Genomic DNA, 21,765 nt, shown 5'->3' on the forward strand with positions numbered 1-21,765 from the left:
CCTTAGTTTCTATATTAAATCGAGTTGCTTTGAATAAATACAAGTGAATCTCCCTATTATTTACTTTCTGAGGCAAGTTTTACACTAAACTTTTGCTAGCAGAAAGTCAGGGGCACGAGGACATGGGATTTGCAACCCACACAGCTGTGTTGGCAAAAGGCCCTAGCGTAGATGTGGTTTTACTGGCAAAATGGAACTTTTGCCAACATAGCTAATTTCTCTCTTGGGAGTTAGTTTTGCCAGTACAGCTGTGTACAGACTGGGGACATTTCAGTGGTGTTACATACTTTTACAGCTCTACTGTCACTGACTTTCAAGCGTAGGCATGCTTTTGCTCTCAACATAACAGTGGTTTGCCAATCTGGGGAGAGCAAGGGGTTGTTGTCTGAGAGCATAGCCATGACCACCTAACAGAAGAAAAAAAAAAAAAAAAGAAAACACAGAGAAATTTACAAATTTACCTAGTCCCTTCAATAGTGCTTCCTGAAGTTCTTCCTGAAGTTAGTACTAGGACTCTTCTTAATACATTCCTTCGCATATCTCACACAACACCTTTTACCACCACAGCTGGTTATTCTGTTTGTTGAAGTGGAGGTGTGTATGTTAGCACATCATTGCAAAGCTTCTCCCTAAAAGATACTACAGATCTTTCCTTTCTTTCTGCTTTGTTCTTTTTGCTACTACCTCCCCCCCATCTCACCTTCTTTCCTTTTTGCAGAAGCCTTCTCTCAACATCTTCACATCTTTTCTGACCTTTCTTCCCCACTCTGATGGCTTACTGAAAGCATATCACAAGACACAAAACCAAACAGGAAGAAGTTGAGCTGCCACTCTGCCTCCCTTCTCTAGTGATTTCAGGTGTGTTACCTTTCCATACTCTCCACCAAACTTTTGAGCATCTGGTCTCTTCTCAGGTTTGCAGCTGATACGCCTGCTAATAATTGCTATCAGCTGCAGTTCCACCCCTCTTTATGGTCTTTGCCCAGCTGCTCGTTGCTCATTCTGAAGGACTTTTTTTAGCATGCTACTTCTGATATACTGCTGAAGTTGCTCTTTAAAGTGTTGAACTACTACCACCTACATCCACTTATCAATTTTTCTGTTTTTCTCAAGTATTATTGCCTCCTGTCTGTAGTTCTCTTTCAAACTGGGATCTCTCCTTTCTGCGTGGGAGACAATTTCTGCTGCTGCACCAGATACCAGACAAGGCTGCTCCCACTGCACATTTAAGAAGCTATTCTGCTCTGGTCAGAGGGCAGCTTCTGTGGTTAGACACTACAGAACACAATTGCATCTCCATCAGTAAAATTTGGACGATATTACTAAAATTCAGTTTATGCAGAGCAGTTTCTTAACTTTCTTTAGTAACTCCTTTGCCCTTAATTCACAATCAAAAACAATAATCAAAAAAAGTGTATGGTACTATTCCTGCTAGTGAGGGAAAAAGACCAAATCAAAGTCAGGGATTCACTTACATCTAAATAAAACAAAAAAGTAGGAACTTTATATTTTCTATCACTGCTGAGACTAGTGTCAAGTGAAAATGGGAAACGTACACAGATAAAACAAAATTTCAGTATCTCAGCAAAGATACTCTGCAAAGTTGAAGTTTATATAATAAAGCAAATTCATTTAAAATATATTTTTATAATTTTTAAATCTATAATAGAGCAAATAAGGGACTGCTTTGTCAGTAGTTTTTCAGCACAGGAAACTAATGCCATGATTACTAACATCTTAAAACAATCAAATGCAACAAATTGCTACCAGGTTTCTTAATAAAGAATAAGTCTTGAGTGAGATTTCTTTCAGAAGTAGATTATGTATATCAGTATATCAACTAATTCATAAAAGGTGATTCAGAAAAAAAAAAAAAATCCTTTTCCTCCTGAAGGTAAAATACGTATGCAGTTGTAGGAGGTAAAATTAAACACCAGAATATCCCATAAAAAGACACATCCTGATAGATGGAGGCTTCCGACCAACCCCTGGGACCTTATACTGGGATGCTAGAAAGCACCCTTCTTTGGTATTCCCTTACTGTCTGCTGCCTGGTAGCTCCCTGCACAGATGACATTTACTTTGAAGATTATTTTTTGAGGTGACTAACTTTCCTTAATCACTATCCAGAAAACATAGATTTAGGGTTACAGATTCTACCTCAAAGATCAGGGACCTGTAGATTTGTTGCTGCCATGAAATTTCAAGTGTCTGGGTCTCTAGTGGATCTTTCCAGTGTCTGTATTATTTGATTTGGGTTTACAATTATTCACATATCTGCCTCTCCCAAATTTCTGACACGTAATCTTGACCTTAGATCTAGTTATTTAATATCCAGACAGAAGCAGTAAACAAATACAAGCAAGCCTGTGATACTGCTAATGATTAAATATTTAGTATTGGTATTGAATCATTTTTATTTCTTATAGAGGACTCTCACTAATTTTCTAAACACATGAGAGGCTCATAAACTGGCCTGGATTTTGGGGCAAACATACAAGACTTCCATACTGTGCAGGTGTGTGTGGTTTTTAAATTGTTAATATGATTCAGTGTAGTGGGTTTTTTTGTTTGTTAGTTTTTGGTTTTGCTTTGTTTTTTGTTTGTTTGTTGTTTTGTGGTTTTTGTTTGTTTGTTTGTTTTTAATTCTATTCAGTGCAAGGAAATTAAGAGATCTAATTGCCAGTGCTTAGAAATTCATTCCTAACTTAAAGAAGGGACACTGTACGCCCAGAGAGGTTATTCTGTTGTTTTTTTTTCTTGTTGTTGTTGTTGTTTTTTTTTGGGGGGGGGTTGTATGAAATAAAAAGTTGAATTACTGCCTCAAGTTCAAAACAAAACCCCAGCATGATTGGAAGACAAATAATTAACACTGCATTTGGTGGCCATATGAAATCCATGCAATGATACACTGCTTCTCATAATGGACCAGGTAACAACAGGACTGGGGCTCCAACAGACAGCTTCCAACAGATTTTGTGATAAAGCTGAGAGCTTTTTATATGTATCTGGGAGAGATTCTCCCTTCCCTCTGGTACCAGCCATACATTTCCTAAATACCCTAAGAGTACAGGCTGCAGATTCAACTTACCCTGAGCTTTGCATTTCTCAGCTATTGTCAATTTGCATCACAAGCATAAAGTTATCTAATGTACAAAAGCTTTAATGCTCCTTCCACATCATATAACAACACATGTTTATCTGAGTGCTAAATAAAAGCTTTCAGAACTTTAAAGTGACTTTATGAATTGTATGTACCATAAAATAAACATTAGAGTATAATAATATTCTATGATTTGGAAAAAGCAACAAAAACAGTAGAAGACAAAAGAACAAATGCCTGAATCATCTGCTGCATGTCAGAAACATTAAATTAATTTATGCAATAATGTAAGCACAGTGATGTTAAGGTAATATGAAGGACATAAATTATACATTATTATTGTCAGTTCTAGCACTTATCCTTGTGGTATGTCAAAATAAATCCTGATATGTTAATATTTATAGAAATGAACAACAAGTGTTACAGCTCAGGGATTCATCTGTGATATTTTTATATATAATTTGCATTTGCACATATGGTCGTCATTGTCTTTTCTGTAATTTGAGAGGTAAGCATCATGCAATTCATTTCTAATGCATTTTACATTACCATGAAAGCACATTATGCTTCCTCCACTAACGCTTTTCAAATAGATGGCCTGCAATGATTTAGAGATCGCACAAAACGACTCAGCAAATGGTTGACAATTTACCTGCAAAATCGGCAGTAACAATAGGTTACTGGTGAGTGAAGTACGTACTTTGCTAGGGACAGATTTTCTCCACAGAGTAAGTACATGCAGAAGTTCCCGCAGTGACGTGTTTCTTGAGGATTAACACCCCCAGAGAATATACATTTTCATTCTTTACATTTTCACAAGGGAAGGGAAGGGAATAACTCATCCTCCTTCCCCTAAAAACTAAGGATTTACCTCCTTTTACCATCCCTGTTTTCATACAAAAAAACAGTTTCTGCTGAAGGTAACTGAATGTGACTTGACTTAGTATTTGAAGCTGATGGGAGCAATTTCCAGAAAAGCAATTCAAGAGAGGGTTCCCCCAAAGGATTAAGTACACTCAGAGCTGCTGCTACCTCAGAAGCAAGAGGCAGACATTCTTCCTTCAACAAGAGACCATAATTTCTCCCCTGAGTAAGGGTGGGTTTGGGATTTTGGCCTTGGGCCATGTCTTCTGGGGTCTGGGAACCATGCTTTGGATAAAAAGGTAGCTACAGAGTTTATATATTGCTGAGTCTACAAGTAAGGCTACTGTTTCTAATTACCCAAAATCATATTGTTTTTTTCCAGAAAAGAAGTGTGAAAATACTTATACTCCCTGAGTCAGCAGTAAAAGACAACCTAAGCCTTACATTTGTGTTCTGCTTATGGAAGGACTGCCATGTCAAAATGATTTGGCTGTGTCTGATGATCCTTTTCCAACTGTCTTGTTCACAGCTGAAGTTTGTTGCCCCCAAGTTCATCTGTCAGGATTTCCAGTGTGGAAGAATCTAAGTTCAAATTTTTGTATCTTTATTAATGCAGATGCCTTTTTTTTTTTTTTTTTTCCCAAAAAACTCAGCAGCCCTCACTAATACCAACTTTTACCTTTGTCACATTTTCTGGAAGGGCTCATCTGGAAAATAGCTTCGTAACTTTTGGTTTCGCCCCCAAAGTATTTCTGGGTTTGCTCGTATGTCTACAAAAATCAACCTAAATATTAATCTTGATGTTACCATAGGCCCTGAATGCCCAGAGGACAATTAGTAGAGAAAGTTAGAAGATAAGCCATGAAGAACATCGACAGTTTTGCATTGTGCTACAAAACACAGTGAAACTCCATTTAGAATTGCATAAGCATACAAGGAGTTGCAAGAGAACACACAGGGAATTATCACAGAGCAGTTTCTGATCAGCATACTCTAAAATCAGCCTAACACTTGTAAGAAAAGGGGCTGCACCGGCAAAAATTGACAGTTTATATAGTTCTGTAAGCCCTTTGTCAGATGTGACAACATGGAACAAAAATCCTGCTTGATTTCATATTTCAACAAGGGGGGAAAAAACAAACAAACAAACAAAACAACCAAAAAAAAAAAAACCCACCAACCCAACAGCCACATTTTAATAGAATCCGTGTACAATTCTGTAGAGTGAAGAATGGCACAAGGGAATACAATCTCTTCACAGAGCAAAGGCATACTTGAAAGAATTCCATACCAGTACAAGCAGCAAACCATATATATATAAAGTATATATGTGTTTATATATATATATGTATATAAAAGTAAAACATAGTATGTGGGTCTGATTTATCACTTGCCTTTTGTTTATAACTTTCTATGCTTCACAGAAGTATAGGATTCTCTTCCATCATTGAAATGAAACTGCTGTCATCGCTGCAGTGAAATGAAATACTATAAAAGGCTGCTTGAACGTTCTGGGAACAAAGAGGAAATAGCCTTGGTGTAAGTTCGGAAAAAGCTTCTAAGCATGCAACTTTACAACAGCGTTTAGTCCCTTTGGAATAGGTCTTCAGCTACCATAAATGTTATCACTTCCCTGAAATCAGTGGAAAAATAGCAATTGATATCAACTACAGATTTGTTCTACCGACTTCAAAGGACCTACTTACACTGCACACATTTAAAGCAAGTGTATAAATCTTTCCAACACTGGGGACTTTAATGCAAGCACACCAAATCCTGATGTCCTTACTTAATATTTTACACTATTCTTCTTTAGAAATCTCTCTTTGGAATCAATCAGGACAAGTACTGAACATAGTACTACAAGGTGTTTTCAGACCGCAATGATACATCTGAGAGTCTGACATGTCAAGGCTGTTGGGAAATACTCCTTAGCCAAATAAAGTTTTTAGTTTCATGTACATTTGTATTCTGGAACTGAAAACTTTTTCATTTCTTGGGCTTAGGATAGAAGAGACTAATTTTTATTTATTTATTTTTTCTCAATTGTAACTTTCCCAATTTAGATAAAACAGAGAAGAGAGAGTGAAAAATGGAGGGAGGTTGGAAAAAAGCACATGTAGATATTATAGATTTAAACTGATTCAGTACCAACAGGGAAAAATAAGAAAGGTGAGGAAAGAAAAAAAAAAAAAGATTTCTAAAATAGTGAATGTGTTTTGCAAACTTTTTTTTTTTTCAGCTTTATCAAACAGAAACTATGTCAAATATTTTAAAGTTTTCTATAAATTGTTTTTCCATTTTCCAGCCAGTTCTCATACACGTAGCCTCTTATGTTTTATGTATTCTTTGAGTAGAATTTTAGGAAAATATAAGATAATGTTAAAGGCGTTTACTGTGGGCCCATCCTTCTTGAGCACTCATAAATCTTGATTAGGGGAATGGGAGTTTAAAGTATAAAAGCACACTGTGTATTCCTTCCAATTTCTCCCTCACTTGGTTTCATCTAGACTTCTATTGTATATATTTGTATAAATTGTTCAAAATTACTGGAAAATTCCAATAATGGGTATACAGAAAAACAGAGTAAATGGCACTTGCCAGCTAGAAAGGAGGTAAAGGTGCAAATTTATAGTGCATTGATAGGGCTAAAGTTGCCTCTACTCTCCTGGATATAAAGGACCATTTACAAAATGGTCAATAGTGCAAAAGTACTTTCAAGAGATACTTGATCTGGGCTACCTAGTGAGAGCCAGGAATTTCTGGGGTTTAAGTGGAAGTCTGATGTTTGTTTCTCTGTTTTCTTTTGAGTTTGCCATCACGGTCTTAAAATGTATTTTTGGGGTCAATTTTTGTTTTCTCCCCATTGCAACATTTCTAGTTGTTTTCTCAGTGCTGCTTAATAATGGTTTCCTTGTTCCCTCTAGTCCCATCCATCACATTCCTTCCCTATTTTATCTTCCTTATCTTTCTAACCTCTTTTGTTGTTGTTGTTGTTGTTGTTTATTTAATTTTATGAGTTTCTCACGCATGTCCTTTCTTCTTGTCTTTCACTCATAGTGTTCTTCCCTCAGCTAACCCACAGTCTCCAGCAGCATTCTCACCCAAAAGATAGCAGGACACACCCTCATATTTTAGACAGAAAACCAGCAGGCCCCCAGGTAATCCTTCTGCATGGAGAAAATCCTTAACTGGCACTGAGCCACTAAATCAACATATATGGCATAGTTTTTTCTTGCCCGTGGAATACAGGCTATGTCTGGAAACTAAATGTCCTCACTGGATGATCCTAGTGCAGTATCAGCTGCACTGAACAACCTTGCAGACAGCAAACCAGCCATGAGTTAGCACACTCCTGATGTTAACCTAAATTATACTGGCCATCAGGAAACAGCTAGGGGATTTAGAATGGGTAAGCATGCATAAATATACTGTCTTCAGAATCTTCTGTCATTTCTTTCTTTCTCCCTGCACCATGGCATTCACTGGTCAGGTACCTGACCTCTACTCCCTAGAAAAAGTTCTGCTCCTCTTTCTGTCCATGACATAAACTGGCAGGATATTTTGTTATTGAGCACAATTTCCAGGAAATCACCTATCAGGTCAAGGTTTCCTGATTCTACTGAGCTCTTGTTTAGACAGAAGTCAAGTCTACAATATCCCCAGCATGGCAGAGAAGCAGCATGTATGTGGCTCCAGTGAAGGAACTGAAGTCAGAGAGAACCAAAAAAGGTCTAATACCCAGCAACAAATCAAGCTGTCCTATACACAGACAGGATCTATTGTACTTAGTGAGTCCTAAAGTGACATATCCACATATCCCTTTGTAAGGGAGAGCAACAAGAACAAATTTCTGAATTTTCAGGATCTATTTATACTTTTCTACAACATTCACCACTCTCACCTGGGATTATGTTAAGTCAAATCAGCTTGCTACTATACTGCTTCACAGTCTCATACTTCTTTTTCTTTTTTTGATCTCTCAGGCATAAATACGAAGCATTCCTAATGCCACTGGTAAAAAATAAAAATAAAAAAATGTAAATCTAAAAATAAAATAGAAATACAAGTTCACACTGAGATAATTTTATTCCAGCTAGAGAACCAATACACCGAGTCATGTGGCATGCACCTGTAGCTCACTCTCTTTCCTGTCTTTTACAGATATTAGGCTTTGGTAGTAAACACACATCCCACACTTTCTCAGGGTGGTATGGGGGTGAAATAGCCTGTGGGTATTGACAGCAGCCAGGCAGGGATGTGCATGTCAGCACCAGCTGTTCTCTACAAAGAATGCGTGTTATCATGCTAAACAGGATGCATCTTTTCCACATTAGGCTGGTAAAGCTTTGCAACTTTGTCAACCTTTTTAACATTCAACAAATTCTTTTAAACATATGACTTTTAGTAAGTTAATCCATTCATTGTCTGGAACTGTGCAAAGTGACATAAAAGCACAATGAAGCCTAATTAAACTTGTTCTGTGAAAGCTAATTTGTCAAACCCAGCAGCATAGTTCATAGATAAATGCTAATATTTGAAAGTCAAATTAAAGTTGAAAAGGTTTGTAATAACAGTTAATTAACTCTTGTTTTGTTTTCCTCTCACAAACTTGAACCAGCTGAAATATTGCTCAGTTCATCTTTAACATTTTGGACCACAAAGATAAAATTCAAAGCTTTGAGATAAGCCTTTGATGTTGGTATTCTCTACAGATTATATATTATTTTAAGATCTCTTTGTTTAAAAATTCATTTTTATTATCCCTGCATGAAATGCATGGCAATTCCCCAAATAACTAACCATCAGGGCAATTAACATCTTCGATCGACACCATATTCCTGATAATTAATACAGACTTTGTACCTCCCCTGTGATAGCTGCAAGGGTTTGATTTTTCAGAGCAACTGTTCATTTACAGAATCAGTTTCATCCTAATGAAAATGGATTGTGAAACTTTAATGAACAAGACTTTGCTGTCATAATAATAAAGACTTTGAAAAAACATGAAGACCTACATAACAAGCATCTCATGATACTGGTGTTGCTACACTATCAAACCAATTAAGCCATACAATGAATATTAACACCAGTGTTTTTCTAAACTATATGACACTAGATAAACTCATAAAAGTGAGCGTAATTCTGCTTTGACAACTTTTGACATTATAGCTTAATAAACTAGCATCTGTAGAGCAAGATGGCTTGATGGGCCCTCCTCCCTTTGGCTTAGCAAAGGTAATTTGCTAATTACCTTTAGCAAAAATCTGGAAATCCAATTTACGTACAGTGCCAGTATGTTTGCTACAGAAGGCAATGGATTGCCCTCTATCTCTGTGTGCCTCTGCCATGGGAGGAAGTTTTTGTAAAAGCAAATGAGTACAAAATAGATCTGCCAAGAATACAGTCTCTGGTATGCAGTTAAGCACCTACATGCCACTATCTTGCGAGATAATTCATCTATTAACAGGTGGGCGATCTTGAGGAAAGCTTTGCTGTTTCAAAATTAATCTAGGGTGGCCTTGCCACGAGTCTCCTGTCAACAAAGAGTTGAGGACTTTTTGGTCAAATAAATAAAAAAGGGTGGGCTGGCAGGGCAGGGCAGGGCAGGGCCAGGAAGGGGCAGGCCCTCAGAGGGCACCTCCTGCCCTGCCTCCCCTCACCACAGGGAGCCACTCCAGCCCACCCCGGTGTCGGGGCTGCCTCCAGCCTAGCTCGGCTGGGCCTTGACTGGTGCTTGTCTGAGCACACCTCGTACCTATCGCTACGGACCCGGCTGGTCCGTGGGGCTGTGCTGGGCCCTGCCCTCCCTGTTGGGCCAGCGAGGCCTCCTGGCCCGGCAGCGCCACGCTCCCGCCTCACCAAAAGGGTTGTGCCAGGGTTTGCCTGGCACAAACCCTTTGGAGAGCACGCCCTTCAGGGGCTCGTTTGGCTTCAAAAAGAGCAAACGAGCAGAACAATAACAAAAAGAAGCTAACTCAATGAAAAAGAAAATCATTTCGAGGAGGGAGCATTACATTGTTCATCTGCTAAACCAAGCTGTTAGTGTTTTCACACTGCCCCATCTTAAGCGCTACGCAGGGTTCCCTGGAAAGTTCAGAAAGGAATTCTGCTCCACTTTTAGTGCCTGGATGAAAAGTCTTTCGAAGTTGTAACGCAAGCTGCAATGCACTCTTAGCTGTCATTTGGCTAAATCCCCTCTAACAGGGAAATGGCTGATAGTTCCCACTAAAAAAAAAAAAAAATGGTGCATGGGAGGGAGGGGATAGAATCATTAGTAAATAAATGAATGGGATGATTTTTAAAAAGAATAATTTGCTCAATCAAGAATAATTTGAACAGCATCTAAGTAGTCATGGAAAATCATAAACTATTACCCTATATAGTGCTCTGTTGACTATTAAATGTCTCCTTTTTCACACCACTGGCCTGAATGAATAACTTGGCAGCACAAAATTAGCCAGGTGGCAAAATGTGCTTGTGTCAGCTATTGGCCAAACAAAACAGCAAACAGCAAAGCTCCTTTTGCAATGTCACATTAACCCCCTCAACACCAGGGTGTGTGTTTTTCTATCTGCTATGTAGAAGCACCTGGGAGCAGGCCAAAAGGGACCTGTTTGCTCTGTGCAGCCCAGAAGCCCCTGCTCTTGCTCTGCTTGTCCCAGCGCAATTTGAGGGATCGTAGAATCATTAAGTTTGGAAAAAAACCTCCAAGATCATCTGGTCCTACCTCAAAGTCATCACCACACTACCAATGTCACCCACTAAACCATGCCCCTAGGCACCAGGTCCGGCCTTTCCTTGAAGACCCCCAGGGACAGTGATGCAACCACTTCCCTGGGCAACCTGTCTGAGTGCCTGACTACTCTTTCTGAGAAGAAACATCTCCTCATTTCTAAGTTAAACCTCCTCTAGTGCTTCTCGAGGCCATTCCCTCTAGTCCTATTACTAGTTACCTGTGAGAAGAGGCCAACCCCCATCTCCCCACAACTTCCTTTCAGGTGGTCGTAGAGAACAACCCCAGTTCCCTCAGCCGCCCCTCACAGGACTCGTGTTCCAGGCCCTTCACCAGCTTCGTAGCCCTTCTCTGGACATGTTCCAGGGCCTCAATGTCCTTCTGTACAAGAAGGAGGGGCCCAAAACTGAACACAGTACTCAAGATGCAGCCTCACCAGAGCATAGCACAGGGGAATGATCACCTCCCTGGTCCTGCTGGCTACACTATCCCTGATACAAGCCAGGGTGCCCTTGGCCTTCTTGGCCACCTGGGCACACTGCCAGCTCATGTTCAGGCAAGCATCAGTCAGCACACCCAGATCCTTTTCCACTGCACAGCTTTCAAGCCACTCTCCCCGAGTCCTGTAGCACTTCATGGGGTCGTTGTGGCCAAAGTGCAGGATCCAACACTTAGCCATGTTGAACCTCATCCCATTGGCCTCTGCCCATCAACCCATCCTGTCCAGATCCCTCTACATGGTCTTCCTACCCTCTGGCAGATCAACACTTCCCCCCAGCTTGGTGTCATCTGCAAATTTGCTGAGGGTGCTCTCAATCCCCTCATTCAAATCATCAATAAAGATATTAAAGAGGGTGGGCCCCAACAACGACCCTTAGGGTACACCACTGGTGACCAGTTGTCAGCTGGATTTCACTCTGTTCAATACTACTTCCTGGGCTTGGCCGTCCAGCCAGTTTTTAACCCAGCAAAGAGTGTTAGTGGCTATGGTTGTTTCCATACATGACATCTGGTATTATATGGAACAAGCTGTTCTTTAACATCTGTTCAGAAAAAAACATTTTCAGATATTCCTTAACAGAGGGGATTTTATGCACAACATCCCTTTACCTTATTACAGTCGTCTCTTCATGTTATCAGAGTACTTACAATTTTTTCTGTTTTCATATTCCCGTTATCTCATGTTTATCTTCAGCTTCCAAGAGACCTTTGGGAAAGGGATGTAAAGAACGTGAAGCAGGAAGCCAAATGTTAGAGAACTAAACCTAACTGTATTATGATCCTAGTAGCTTAGAGAAGATTACTTCAGGAATTAATCTGGAGTTTTAGTTACATAGCATTACTAACATTTTATATATGGCAAAAGGCTGCTCATCTCATTGATATCAGTGGGATCCTTTTGATGGATTTCACAGAACTTAGCAAGAGCAACCAATGACCTTTTTCATTGGACCCGAGGTTAATACAGGGGAACAAAATATATTTTTATAATTAGCAGCCTTTCCCAGCTATAGAAACTCACCTTCCCATTGCACAGTTAATAGTAGATCCCCTTAAGTTAAGACCAGGCCTGTTTTTTGTTAACAGAGCATTTATTTAACCTTAGTCTGCAATATTTCCCTGAAGTACTGTGGAATTTTATTAAGAAAATAAAGGTGGTATTTCATAATTAAGTTGCTGGTTTAATATTTTTTTACATGAGACACGTTTTACTGATAAAACTGACCATGTCATTCAGTGTAAACTTAAAGCAGAAAGGGGTCGGTTATTGGCAGCTGTACTTTATACAAAGGCCATTTATAGTTTTTTTTGGTCCATAACATATATACCTCATAATTCAGATTCACTCTGCTTCCGAAAATGATAAACACATTGTACCTAGCCAAGGATGATGTCCTGTTCTTATCCAAGCAGCCTCTTTTTCACAGAATTGTTTCACATGCCCTAGGCAAAAGACATGGGTGAATATTTTCCATTAAAAACAGCAGTGGTAGGAGGAGGGAATCACCAGTACTGTAAGTTAATGAGATGGGGGGCTTTAAATACACTTAATAAACAGTCACTTAGGCTGAGCATAATAAGTCATGGAAATTTATAAACTATTACCCACTATAGTACTTCATTGACTATTAAACATCTATTTTTCACACCACAAGCCTGAATGAATAGCTTGGCAGGAAAAAAAATTGGCCAGGTGGCAAAACGTGCTCAGTACAGCCCATGTCAGATATTGGCCAAACAAAATAGTCCAATAGAAGCTGATTTTGAAAAGTCTCTTTAACCCTTGATAGCATATGGTGAAGTTTTCAGATCGAACATGCTAATACTCCTTGGAAGAGTAATATGCATTAACACTACACATGCGTATTAATGTTTATAAATACCTTAAGTGTGGGAGACAAAGGGATTTGTACAACCTCTGTTTAGTGGTTTGTGGGGAGAGGACAAGGGGCAACAGCCACAAAATGGATCACAGGAAGTTCCACACCAACATGCGAAAGAACTTCTTCACGGTGAGGGTGACAGAGCACTGGGACAGGCTGCTCAGCGAGGTTGTGGAGTCTCCTTCTCTGGAGATATTCAAGACCCTTCTGGATGCCTACCTGGGCAACCTGCTCTAGGGAACCTGCTTTGGCAGGGGGGTTGGACCCGATGATCTCTTGAGGTCCCTTCCAACCCCTACAATTCCGTGATTCTGTGTGATTCCATATTTTCTTAAATATGGTGTTTCTGTTTATCCCACACACCTGTCCTCTCTAAAACACATATCAGTGATCACCATTTCTGCTGCTGGTCACAGACCAGGGACAGAAAATCTGTTTCTCACCTGAGGTGATGTTACGCAGTTCCTTACAGACTTTTAATACTGGATTTTGGGCCATGCACTAATTTGGGAGCCTTGGTCACCCTTAATTAAAAACAAACAAACATACAAAAAAAAAAAAAAAAAAAGGAAAGAAAAAAAAAAAAAAAACACCACTGGGGACAACTGAGGGAAGTTCCAGACCAGTTAAATACAGTGTTAGCTAATGTCTTTTTGATGAGGGAAAGGACTTGTTTTTATCTTCATTCTGGTGTAGAGGTACGGGTTTATCCTTGGATTAAAAGCTGTGGCATGTCTGGAGTTACATAAGACAATGAATGGCTGCGAGAAAATTTTGGTTGCTTGGCCTCATATTAACTCCTGCTAATCTCTGTGGTAGACAAAAAAGAAAAAAAAAAAAAGGAAAAAAAAAAAAGCAAATGTCTGGTAGCTTCAGAAATCCTCAGGCTGTTCAGGCATCCCAGGGTATCTCATGCTTGGCTGAAGAGCCTCTATAACAGAGGGTAGACAAGCTAAAACTGGGAGCAGATACCATGTTGGAAACTATTCAAAATCTAGATGAAAATTTAGACTTTGCACTGTATCTGACCTTTCATCATCCTTTGTGGTTTAAGTTAGACACAACGGCACAAGGACAGTAACCTTGTTTTCCATTATGTCCTCATATCTGTCAGAGTAAAGGATGTATCATTTTGATTCATCTCCTTTTCCCAGCCTCACTTGTTTTTTCCTTTCTCCCATCCAATATTGTAATTCTGTCTTCAGTATACTCATCCCCTCTCTTTCTGGGGAATTTTGGAGGCATTTTACCAGGTTACACAAAGAGAATTATCCCTACCTGTTGCTGATACCATCCATCACTAAAAATTCAACAGCGCACCACATAGCAGGTAACACCTCCTGCCACAAGCTGACTTGACCGTGCTCCCGTGTGCCACAACAGGGCCGATAATCATTGTTAGAAGGAAGATCTAGCCTCGAGCTTCTAGCTTTTCTGTAATATCTGATTCAACCAACTTTTTGGGTCCCTACTGAATACTCCCATCTAGAAATGTCCCCCTGCCTTCTACTGCTGGAGAGGTGGTACAGATATACAACTGAAAGCACATCTGGTGCAGCTGTCTCAAGCATTAATGATGTGCTTGAAACAAAGGGCTGTATGGGTGGGAAAGAAGGGTTTACAGTTGTGTTAGTGCCTGTTCGCATCAGTCTAACTGGCATAAAGGGGGCCAATGGGGCAACATTGAATTGAGCCCAACATACATAGCCAAATGAAACTGCTGAAGGAATGTGTGTAGGTAGAAAAAAAAAAAATCCAATTACCACAGCTGGAATTAGGCCAGAACACCTTCACTAACACCTCTATTCATGAAAAAAATAAAATAAAAAAAAAAATCCTTAATGACCACAAAATGATCACAGACTGTTTTACATCTCTTACAAAAGCCAGCATATTCAGAAGCATTACATTCCCCAGAGCTAGATGGATAAAGAGGGAAATATGTCATTGATTCCCCCCCCCCCCCCCCCCCCAAGAAATTCATGATAGCGTTTGTGTAATTTCAACAGTACAGAGATTTTCAAAAAGAGAATCACGCCTGTTGTTTAACCTGGAAGCTAATAGTATTAAAATGCTAAGGTGTCTCACTCACTGCTTTCTTTTGCAGAGGCAATCAGGATCTGCTTCTTTTCAACTAGTACACATAAAAAGCCTCTTAACTGTGTAGACTGTTATCCAAAGCAGAATGGAAACAATGAGCCTCTCTGAAGGTACCTTGTAACTTCATTGCAAAGGGGCAATTACTGGTCTGTCCCAAAGCCCACTGAAGTCAATGGAAAGACTTCTGTGGGTCTCACTACCATGTTTTACAGCAAGGTATGGACACACATATAGAAGACATGGCATTTTTCCTTTCCACTTATGAAGAACAATCAGTTTATATGAATGCAAACTGCTTTTAAGGGTCGTGTCTTAATATATATAGTTTTTTTCTGATACATATCCATCTCAATATGTCCTGTTTTATACATGAACCATGCAACCTATTCATCTACCAATTATGCTTAATGAAAACTTTGTTCTCCATTATTGACTACCATCTCTTATTAAACTTTTTTGTTCTGCAGTCAACTCTCTTGGTTTTCCAGGAGAGACTCACACTCAGAATACTTGAATTACACAGAAACTCCATGCTTACAGAATTGACAATAGCTCATGATGTACAAACCACAATAGAGTAGCTAGCCACTGGATACTTAGCACTACATCATATATGAATATAAGACATCAAAAGTGTGCTAAGCTCTCTTTGGTATACATGTACATTTTCCCTACCGCATGGCACATTCATCATAGTACCTTCTAATTTTGTGTGAACAAAAGGGCATGATTAATGGCAGCAGGTGGCACAACTGAAGGAGGTCTGAAGGAAATGGATATTTAGTTCTGTCTGTTGATGGGAGAGGTGGATTTCACCACAATGTTAAATGTTTTCTGAGAGAACAAGGAAAGGATGTCTTTTTCAAGTAGGGAACAAAATCCACGTGGAGTTCTGTAACTGCATGCCTACATAACACTTAAAAAGTCAACCTCAAGATATATCTCATTATTTCAATTAATAGGATCATTGAAATCTACCTCTTCAAGACAGATTTTCTATTCATAGTTGAAGAAGACAGAAAGACTTTGCTATATTTGCAAGGAGAAAAAAATATTTTGTGAGGAAGAGGGAGCATAAAATTTACCTCTTGCTACCAAGTAGCATATGCTGCACCTTTATTCATCTTTTCTTTTTCTTTTCTTTTTAACTTTTTTTTTTTTTTTTAACCAAACTGTATGGTTTACTTATTAAGCAATGCAAAACTGAGGTTTAAAATATAAGTATCTAGGGTCAGATTGTGATATGGATTAGACAGAAGTCTGTATTTACCTTCTCTTATTCATGCACAAAAACAGATATATATATTATCCCTTTCTCTATATTCCTACTTATTTGGTCCCCTGTCCCGTGAAGTTTGGATACACAGGAGTAAGAAGGACTAACTTGCCTTTACTTACCCATCCTCTCCTCAACTGGCAAAGGAAGAGGGTTGAAGAGTTAGGAGATCCTCTTTTCCCCTCACACACTTGTTGAATCCTAATGAGAAGCGATGACCAACATCTTGGTATGGTATATTCTTTTTCCCCAATAGTAGGCTCATGACTTTGCCTACTATAATCTCACCTTTACTTCATGTGAAAATTACCAAGTTGAAACTAAGAGAACAGCTCACATAGATCTACATATAGTCCTCCAATTATTTGTTCAAAGAGACAGATATATTTCTTCTGTCAAACTTACAGTTGGCTTAACATAACTTAGAGCCTCTAGTATTGCTCCAAAGTGCACTACCAATGAAGTTTGCTCTTTCCAAAATGTTATTTTTCACTGCCAAAGCACACACCAATCCTGTGCTCAGCTATGGAAACTTAATGAATGAATAGGGGCTGAAGAATGTATTTTGTATTCTCTTCTATATTGGCCACTACTCTGAAACACTTCTACCACTTATACAGGCAATAAAAAATGACCCAAATTATTGCTGTCCGTAGACCCTGCGGTGCTTAAATAAAACAAAGCAATATTGCAGCCTACATGTTGAGAAGGAACACATAACCCTGCTTCCCTTCCAAAGACAACTAGTATTTGTGCTTATGGTTTTTGGAGAGGAAGAGGGTTGTCATACCGTGACATCATAAGGTTTATCATTAGGGTTACAGAACCTGTTTTCATTTCTAGACCTGTTGGGAAGAAAATCCAATGTTTAACACCCTAGACTGACAGGAGAAGTAAGAAGCTCAAGGGTTTGTTATTTAACTGCTAGCAGGGTAGCATCTTGCCACTGCTCTGCTGGGGCCCCTATGATGTATCTGAGCAAAGTAGTGGTGAATTTTTAAAGCAAAGCACCATTTAATCCCCTTTAGCCAAGAAAAGGTGCTCTGAAATGGAGGTTGTGCTTCATATTTATCTACTACTATGCCATGTTTTCTTACAGGGCAATTCTTATAGGGCAATTCTTCTTATTTTCATTGCTAGCACTGACCAGATATTGTTGGCTCTGGTAACATGATCTTTCTTATCCTTGATTTACTATAATCCTACAACCCTCTGAATTTGTAATTTCATCTCACAAAAATTTAGAGGCTTTATTCAAGAGCTTCTTGAAGATGTTTCTGGTGTTGCTTTTTTTCCTTATCATATGCCATTCATTGCATCTTGTGACCTTGCTCTTTCAGCTATAGAGCAGATCAATAAGATACCACTGTAGATGCAAACCATGTACCCAAATGAGTTGATTTTGGCACCCAGACTGCTGATGAAATTTATGCTTCATTAACAAATGCCTAATGTATATAATACACATATTTTAGAATTGACCTCAACCTAGCCAGGGAGGCTGGCTGACCCCATGAAAATACAATTACCTAATGAGAGATTAGAGATTTTTCCTTATTGTATTTAGTATTTCTAGGAAATTATTTTGTGTCTGTGTAGCTGTGTCAGCCTTCTTGTTTAAACTATGTTTTAATGTTATTAGAGCTTGCAAGCTAAACTAGTGGAAAGGCAGGGAAAGGCAGCACAATTTCCTTTTAGATCAGAGCCAATGTTTCTCCAAAACCCTAGCAGGCTGGCTTTGCAATAAGATCAATGCAGCTGAACACTCCACCTGCAGAATGAGCTCACTGTCTGTGCATTACACTAGCCCTCTGCCAGTCCAAGTAGTAAGACTCCTGGGGTTGGTCTTGAACCTGCTACTCCCCACACTGGAGTGCTAAGCTTAGCTGCCAAGACACCAGGCCAGGTATTAAATGCATTCTTGTTTCTGGTACTTTCCAGCACTCAGAGGACCACATTAGAAAGCCCAGAAAACTTAATTGGAAAGCAAGGAGATTGCAGAATGCTTAAAGACCTTTTGCAGACAGGAATATTTATGAAAATAATAAAAATATTAGAAAAAGATTTAAAAATTCACCTTACCTTGTCTTTATAGAGGCATCAAAACAATTGTTCCTATTTGAAACAAGTAAAGAAATGAACCAGGAATGAGTAAGCTCATCTTTGTCCTTGTACCCCTGTATTAAATTCTATATGGCCTGCTCTCTTTGGCATTGTAAGGCTTTCATCTTCTGGAGAAGGGAACTTCACAAAACGCCATAGTTCAAACCCCCAGGTGCAGAAGCCCTGGGGTATGAATCCACCAAGGACCTCTGTTTTGATCTCACTCAGGACTTTGGATGGGGCATGAGCCCTTCTGTCAATACTTTGGAAACCACAGCTAAGGGCATGAGCACTGCTTTTAATTAATTGGAGTAAAACTAGTGAACAGGAAAGCGAGGTTCCCATAAAAGCAATTTGGCAGGAGAGTTTACCTCAGGTTTTATAGCTCTTGCAAGGGAAAAATGAAAAGCCCATTTGTGGTTTTCTAGTTGCGATTATTGGTAATAAAAACTCAAGCACCCCATGTTTGTCATTGTATAGATTGCATGCACTGGAAATAACACACAGTAGAACTCAACCACTGTATTGAGCCTCTCACAAGTTTCCCTAAAATGAAGATAGCAACAGGAAGCAACTGAAAGATTTTGAGACGCAGCAAGGAACTCAGAAGCACATAGGCACTAGGACACATTTTTGCAACACAACTGATCGATAAAAGCAATTAGAAATTTACTACTTTCTCAATCAGAGTTAAATTCCAGTCTTTCATTTTTTCACAAGACTTCTACTTTTAACTATTTATTAGTTCTATTACAAGGCACTTCCTTATTAGGCTCCTTACATTTTGCTAACCAAACTTGACAACAACAACAAACAAACAAAAAAAACACCACCACCACCAACAACAACAAAAAAACACCTTCCATTTGTAGTTGATATATTAAGAGAAATATCTTTATGCTATTTTAAGATATGCTAAACATGACACTGCCTTCAAGCCACTCGTATTAATCAGGAAGAATAAATAGCAGTCACATAAATTTGTATAACTTCACAGTTTACATTGGAACTTCATTGATTTCTCTCTTATGAGATTTTTAAAACTTGTGTTGTTGGGTATGTAGGTAGAGACTTCCAGTAAAAAAAGATTTAGCGTGTAAATAGTGAACACTTGAAAAATCCATAACCCCTCACAAACTACACCTACTACTGTAAACAGGAGTTCCAAGGTGTTTTTTGTTTTTGTTTTTGTTTTTTTTTATGTGTGTGCTTTAATTTGGAAGATTTCTCTGTCTTGAACAAAATGTTAATGAACAACAATTAATCTGATGGTTTCAATAGCTGCTGGTTTTGTTGCACTTTGATATACCCAGTCACAATTTTCTTGGTGGTGGTTTCACAGTAAGGGAATTGATCTGAATCCAGACAAAGCCAAATGTGTCTCTGCACAGTCCTGCAATGTCAGTCCTCAATGCAGAGGGCAGCAGGAACTTAGTCTGTTTAGGGTACTTGAAAGAATATGCACATTAATAAAGTTTTGCTATTAGCCCTACCATTCATCAGTTCTCATGTGTTAAAGAACAACAAATTTGCTTTCCTGCTGATTTGGGGAATGCAATGCCAAAGCTAGTAGTGTTTGCATATCATTTCAAGTAGTGGGTGATAAGTTGCTAAGTAATAACAAGCAAGGTCATTTACACAGTTTGGTCTGGAGCACCTGGTAAACCAAACTCATTTGACCAACAATAGATGATCCTAAAAGAAAAAGAAAAAGAAAAAGAAAAAAGAAAAAAGAAAAAAAAGGAAGTTATAAAAATCAAGAGCAACAGTCATACAATGAGAAATACTGGAAGCTTTACCTGAGCAATTCAAAAGTCTTGATCCTGTCATACTTGCACAGAGAAAGGAAAAGTCTCTGCTGAGACAAAGTTCTTTGATGTAGCACAAGAAGATCCCATAACTGAAGATTAACTTTTCAGTTAAAAGAAACACACATTAGAAATGCAATTATTTATTTATTTTTTTTATTCATATGTTTATTTATTTGGTAAAGCAATCAATTTATTGCTATCTCTAGAACTACATGTCAGTTCAAGATTTCCAGTCCAACTGGGATGGTCTCTCACTACAACTGTATACTCACTCAGGAGCTATAGGATAGATGCAAGCTCACTTATTGCCTTCAAGTAGCAAGCCAGACAAGATCATCCCAAAGCATCCCTCCAAAAACCGTGACATAATGCAAGAAAAAATCAGTTTAAATCAGCAGAGCTGATGTAGATGACACCCTTTAAAAATGAGGGGAATAAAAAAAAAAAAGTCACTAGTTTTGGCTGCTGGAAGATTAATGATTATTTGTGAAAAGAGACATAGAAAAAAAATCCTAGGGCTATATGCTAGGCGAGGCACCTCCCATCTTATTCTGAGTATAATAGTGTTTGGATGCTGACAAATAAATTACATTAATTGCATTCATTCTAGCAACCACTTAAACACCATTAGAGCTTATGCATACAATAACTGTGCCATTAGTCAAATCTGGATACCTCACTGCTGGTAATCAACATTCTGTCTTCTAGTATAACTATCTTAATTTCTTTTTTGCAAGCCTCCTTCAGCACCATTCAGCTTCTTTGCATAAAATTGAGGGCATTATAATTTTGCCTAATAACATTACATGGTGTTCTGTCAGAGTCTACTGGGTTACTTGCAAAGAGAAACTGGGAAGATTTTCTGCCTATGCTACTCTTTTTTTTTTTTTTTTTTCTCCATGCTGCAACCACCTGCTGCAATACCACCATCGTATTACTGCTATAATTATTTTGCTTCTTTCTTAGTCTGGGGGAAAGCAAGACTCCTTTTCTCTCGTTTCCCTCTCCCAGGAGACTGACAACCTAGGGCTGGAGGGACATGGAACACGAGATACAGAGGAGTAACAATGGGAAAAGTTGTGTCTCCCTTGTATCCACTTTGCAATAGGAGAAAGTGGAGTGGATAGCTTCTTGAAATCTGTTTTCCATCCTTGTCCTCCAGCTGGCTATAGGAACTGCCACCAAGCCTACAGAGTCTTTATTAGAAACCTGATTGCTTGCCAAAGTTAGCTGTGCTCTCCCAGGAGCTGATCCAGCTGTAGGGGCCTGTGCTCCCAGTTCCCCAGAACACCATTCCCTGGGAATCCCCAACTTTGTCAGCACTATAGCTTCTGCACGTGAGTGGCAAGGGACTATGAGCTTCTTTTAAAAGTAGCTTGAAAACATTC

General features: G+C 39.0%; 1 long non-coding RNA gene across 1 annotated transcript in view; it reads right to left on the reverse strand.

The window, feature by feature from the left end:
• Positions 1-874, reverse strand: part of LOC106017560 (uncharacterized) — a 368,510-nt gene extending 367,636 nt beyond the window's left edge. The window contains exon 1 of the long non-coding RNA XR_011809857.1: positions 701-874. This is a non-coding gene — a long non-coding RNA (uncharacterized lncRNA). The remainder of the gene's footprint in view (positions 1-700) is intronic.
• Between the last annotated feature and the right edge of the window lie 20,891 nt (positions 875-21,765).

The sequence above is a fragment of the Anas platyrhynchos genome, chromosome 5, assembly GCF_047663525.1.
Source record: "Anas platyrhynchos isolate ZD024472 breed Pekin duck chromosome 5, IASCAAS_PekinDuck_T2T, whole genome shotgun sequence".
Classification (NCBI taxonomy): domain Eukaryota; kingdom Metazoa; phylum Chordata; class Aves; order Anseriformes; family Anatidae; genus Anas; species Anas platyrhynchos.